Source organism: Pleuronectes platessa, chromosome 2 (genome assembly GCF_947347685.1).
Source record: "Pleuronectes platessa chromosome 2, fPlePla1.1, whole genome shotgun sequence".
In the NCBI taxonomy this organism is placed as follows: domain Eukaryota; kingdom Metazoa; phylum Chordata; class Actinopteri; order Pleuronectiformes; family Pleuronectidae; genus Pleuronectes; species Pleuronectes platessa.
In genome coordinates this window covers 30701347-30706322 of record NC_070627.1, presented here as the reverse complement: position 1 = coordinate 30706322, position 4976 = coordinate 30701347, and the positions used below count along the sequence as shown (strand labels likewise).

At 41.1% G+C, this 4976-nt stretch overlaps 1 long non-coding RNA gene across 1 annotated transcript; it reads left to right on the top strand.

Annotated features, from left to right (window-relative positions):
* The first annotated feature begins 796 nt into the window (after window positions 1-796).
* LOC128457554 (uncharacterized) lies at window positions 797-3210 on the top strand. Its single transcript, XR_008341934.1, has 2 exons — window positions 797-1152; window positions 3066-3210. It is a non-coding gene; the product is annotated as an uncharacterized LOC128457554 (long non-coding RNA).
* Window positions 3211-4976: the final 1766 nt, after the last annotated feature.

Genomic DNA, 4976 nt, shown 5'->3' with positions numbered 1-4976 from the left:
AATGAACAAAATGGAAGAATCCCCCCAGCTTGCCGTCAAGAACACCAATTGTTCTTAACTACCTATGCAATCGCGGCCCGTATTCGGGCCGTGAGAGGCCGCAAGGTGTGTTTTTTTATCGATCAGCGTCAAACATTTGTATTTAAAGAACTGTGTCGTACAGCTAGGTACTAATGCAACAATCTATTAGAAAGCTAAGATTCTTCTGATTCCACTGATGTAAACCATTTAAAGATCCGATCACCACAGCCGGTACAATCAACGTAACAGTCAGACAACTTACCAAAAAACAAAATTAAGACAGTCAACGTCACTCACCTAAGAAGCATGATATTAATCCACATATCGATAACATTCCAACAAAAAAGGTGTTGGTACATTGCCAAAGGTCCAGACGATCGAATCCAGTAACTTAATCACTCCATAGCACACTATTTCATCACAGAATAGCCACAGCCAGCTGATGCGTAATCTCAGAGTAGCCAGCAGCTAAGTGCCAACTTTGACTTTTTTTCCGTCCTAACTTCTGCTAGAAAGTAAACACAGCGGCTCTCTGGATTTCAAAATGGAGGGTGCACTCTAACCTTTAGATGGACAGCTCATTCGACCCAATTGGAGAAGGCAGGGGTTGTCCACATTCGGCAAAAGCCAACGAGAGCCCTCATTTACAGACAGTGCGCGCCCTTCTTCTGACGTGGCGAGGCTCAGCCAACTGCAGTCGATTTTTGTTATGACTGACTTATCGTTTAGCCAATTACATTTTCCAGGAAGTACATGTCCTCCGCGACCTGATAGATAACTATCAACACACAGCAAGTCACTGCACAACAGCGAACACGTGCTTCCAGAGCATCTCATCTCCGTGCGTAACAGTAAGTGAGCACTGGTTTTGAGATCGGTGCGTAAAAGTTCGGGGGCGTTGCTGTGAGATCCGTGTGCAGAATTGAGTCTTGCTATGGAGCGTTTTGAAGCTACACTATGGAGAAACGTTTAGAGAAATGAAACTTGACGACCGAACAAGCAAAGGGATCTGTGTTATCGGCGTGACAGCGACAAGTCTGATGATGACGTATCAGAGGAAGACAGCGACACGTCGTTTGACTACGAGGCAGACGCCATGTTTCAGGAAGGACGAGACATTACTCTTGACAAGTACGTATTTTATTATAATAAATAACTAAATTACTGTGTGTGTGTGTGTTCGTGTGTTTTTTTAGGATTTGCTGTTGATTAGTAAAAGGTGTGGATTTAGATGTGGGAAAGATAATAGTTGTCTTTGTTTGAGAATTAGAATGTGCATATACAGTGCCTTGCATAAGTATTCACCCCCCTTGGACTTTTTCCCATTATGTACTGTTACTAACTGGAATTCAAATAGACTTAAATAAACTTTTTCCCGTTTGATCAACAAAACATGCATAGTACTTTGGAGGTGCAAAATAAATTTTATTGTGACACAAACAATAATGAGAACAAAAAAGTTGACATCTGTTGGGTGCATAAGTATTCACCCCCCTGTGTCAATAATTGGTAGAACCCCCTTTCGCTGCAATTACAGCTGCAAGTCTTTTGGGGTATGTCTCTACCAGCTTTACACATCTAGAGATTGAAAGGTTTGTCCATTCTTCTTGGCAAAAAAGATGAAGCTCAGTCAGATTGGATGGAGACCGTCTGTGAACCGCAATCTTCAAGTCTTGCCATAGATTCTCTATTGGATTGAGGTCTGGGCTTTGACTGGGCCATTTTAAGACATTAATTATTAATTCTTTAATCCAAACCATTCCTTTGTAGCTCTGGCTGTATGTTTAGGGTCATTGTCCTGCTGGAAGATGAACCTCCGCCCCAGTCTCAAGTCTTTTGCAGACTGCATCAGATTTTCTTCAAGGATTTCCCTGTATTTGGCTCCATCCATCTTTCCCTCTATTCTGACCAGTTTCCCTGTACCTGCTGAAGAGAAGCATCCCCACAGCATGATGCTACCACCACCATGTTTCACTGTTGGGATGGTGTGCTCAGGGTGATGGGCAGTGTTGGGTTTTCGCCACACATAGCGTTTTGCATTGAGGCCAAAAAGTTCAATTTTGGTCTCATCTGACCAGAGCACCTTCTTCCACATGTTTGCTGTGTCTCCCACATGGCTTCTGGCAAACTCCAAACGGGATTTTTTATGGATCCCTTTCAACAATGGCTTTCTTCTTGCCACTCTTCCATAAAGGCCAGATTTGTGGAGTAGACGACTAATAGTTGTCCTTTGGACAGATTCTCCCACCTCAGCTGTGGATCTCTGCAACTCCTCCAGAGTAACCATGGGCCTCCTGGTTGTTTCTCTGATTAATTTTCTCCTTGTCCGACTCTTCAGTTTGGGTGGACGGCCTCCTCTTGGTAGGTTTGCGGTTGTGCCATATTCTTTCCATTTTCTTATGATGGATTTTATGGTGCTCAGAGAGATGTTCAAAGCTCTGGATATTTTTTTATAACCTAACCCTGCTTCATATTTCTCCACAACTTTATCCCTGACCTGTTTGGTGAGCTCCTTGGTCTTCATGATGCTGTTTGTTCAGTAATGATCTCCAACAAACTCTGAGTCCGTCACAGAACAGGTGTATTTATACTGAGATTAAATTGCAGACAGGTGGACCCTATTTACTAATTATGTGACTTGCAAATGTGACTTGTGAATGCAATTGGTCGCACCAGATCTTTGTTAGGGGTTTCACAGTAAAGGGGGTGAATACATATGCACTCAACACTTTTCAGATTTTTATTTGTAAATAATTGTGAAATCCATGTAATATTTCCCCCCACTTCCAAATGATGCACTATTTTGTGTTGGTCCATTACATAAACTCACGATGAAATAAATTTTAATCTGTGGTTATACCATGACAAAATGTAGAAAAGTCCAAAGGGGGTGAATACTTATGCAAGGCACTGTAGATGGTGGAGAGTTGAGTGTGCCTTTGTGTGTCGAGATGAATGTGAACAGATATGCATATAGGTGTGGGTGTGGTGCCTCTGTACGGCTCTTCTAATAGCTCCCGACTAATTTTTCTTTTCCCACATAGGTCCATCGAGGTTCATGGGTGCTGACATCCTGATAGGGCACTACAAAGTCCTCCACAAGCCTCCTCCTGCAGTCGTGACTGCTACAATGGCTGGCATGTATCCAAAAATTTGAAAGATGTATATTTGAATAAATTTTTAACCATATGACCAGTTTTGTCTCCTTTATATAAAAGTATGATTTTTAGTGAAAAAGTAGCCTTTTTAGCCTATTTGGTTACCATGGGTACCAAGGGTCCTTTGGAGCCTCCAAATGACCTTTTTGGAAAACGCCTCGACATGCCCTTAGTAAAACATCTGTAAAATATTCATTTTCTGTGGTATTGTAGTCAAATTTGAACTTGGGCTAGTCAAGGCTTCATGCTAGAGTCCCATTATGTTTTTCAGCTCATAAGTCCCAGCTAGAGTCATCAGCAGGCATCTGTTTACCAAACATATTCAGGCGAAAATAAAAACCTTCTACCTCACTGTGTGCCAACTGCTATTACTCAATGCCAGGAGCAGTTAGATTTATTCTGACTTTTGGGGGGGAAAGTTCAGGATGTTACCTTTCAAAAGAGACCAAGATCATGCATGTACTCCAAATAGCTCAAGAACAGCATTCAATTTAATTTTGGCGTCCTCAAACAGGCATTTTTAGGCGAATTTCACCCGTTTCTTAAGAGGTTAAGGATTGTGCAAAAGACTTTTTCTTTTTTCCATTGCATGCCACACTAGACATTACCCTCTCTTTCACACATTCCCCATCCTCCCTATCTTCTCCCATCCATCCAATCTCTCTCCTTAATTTCCCCTCCCCTTCCCCTCCCCCACATATCCTTTGTCCCCACTTTTCCATCTCTGCAATTGGGCTGTCCCATTATTGAAGGTGTTGCCACGGTAACAGTGTGTGTCTACCGGCATGCATGAGTGTTTATCTCAGAAAGAGCAGGTACCTTCTCATTCTCATTGCATGGCCATAAGTAAATTAAAAAACAAAAATATACCTTGGTATATTTGCATAATTTACACTCTTCAGAACAGTATTTGGACTTACATTGAATGATTTACACAATTGCAGAAAATGAAACTCACTAATTCAACACAATCTCTCTCTCTCTCTCTCTCTCTCTCTCTCTCTCTCTCTCTCTCTCTCTCTCTCTCTCTCTCTCTCTCTCTCTCTCTCTCTCTCTCTCTCTCTCTCTCTCTCTCTCTCTCTCTCTCTCTCTCTCTCTCTCTCTCTCACACAATTTCTCAGTTCAAAGTCTCAGGCTGCATCTTCATGTTGCTACTCCTCACATTGACATAGACATTCTGTACATATGGCTAGTGGCTACACGGACATACATCACAAAGTAGGCTGAAGACTTGAATAGAACCTTCTTTATCCTGCTTTGCCTCTTATCAAGATTGTAGAGGAATTTGCTGGGATTAGTTTAAAGCTGCCATGTGGCATTTAGCACAGCCTCGGGTTGACATGCAAACACAACCGCAGGAGAGTCTGTTTTATCTGTGCATGTGTCTGGACCTATAATAATTCCAACATTTGTTTGCTAAATAAATTGTGAGATAAATAAATTCAGCATCACTTAGTTTTATCTTGTTTTTCTGTTTTAAAGGCAGCGAAGCTGTAAATTTTTCCTTTTTATGCCCTTATTTGGCCAAGGCAATTCCCTTTTGCAGCTCAGATGTACTGTAAATTTCTCCTATTCATTATTTAAGCAGATATTTATGACCTAAATTTTGTAAAACTCAAAATTTATCAGAGATCACATATTTAGAAGAGATGCTGCAAATCTGTACGTAATCCAAAACTGACTACAATATCCCTTTAATGTAATTTATTGCTGATTCTTTATCATTCAGACACGATTTTACACACTTATATAGTTTACCTGTATATAATTTTAAGCTTTTGGGAGAAAAAGAGGAAA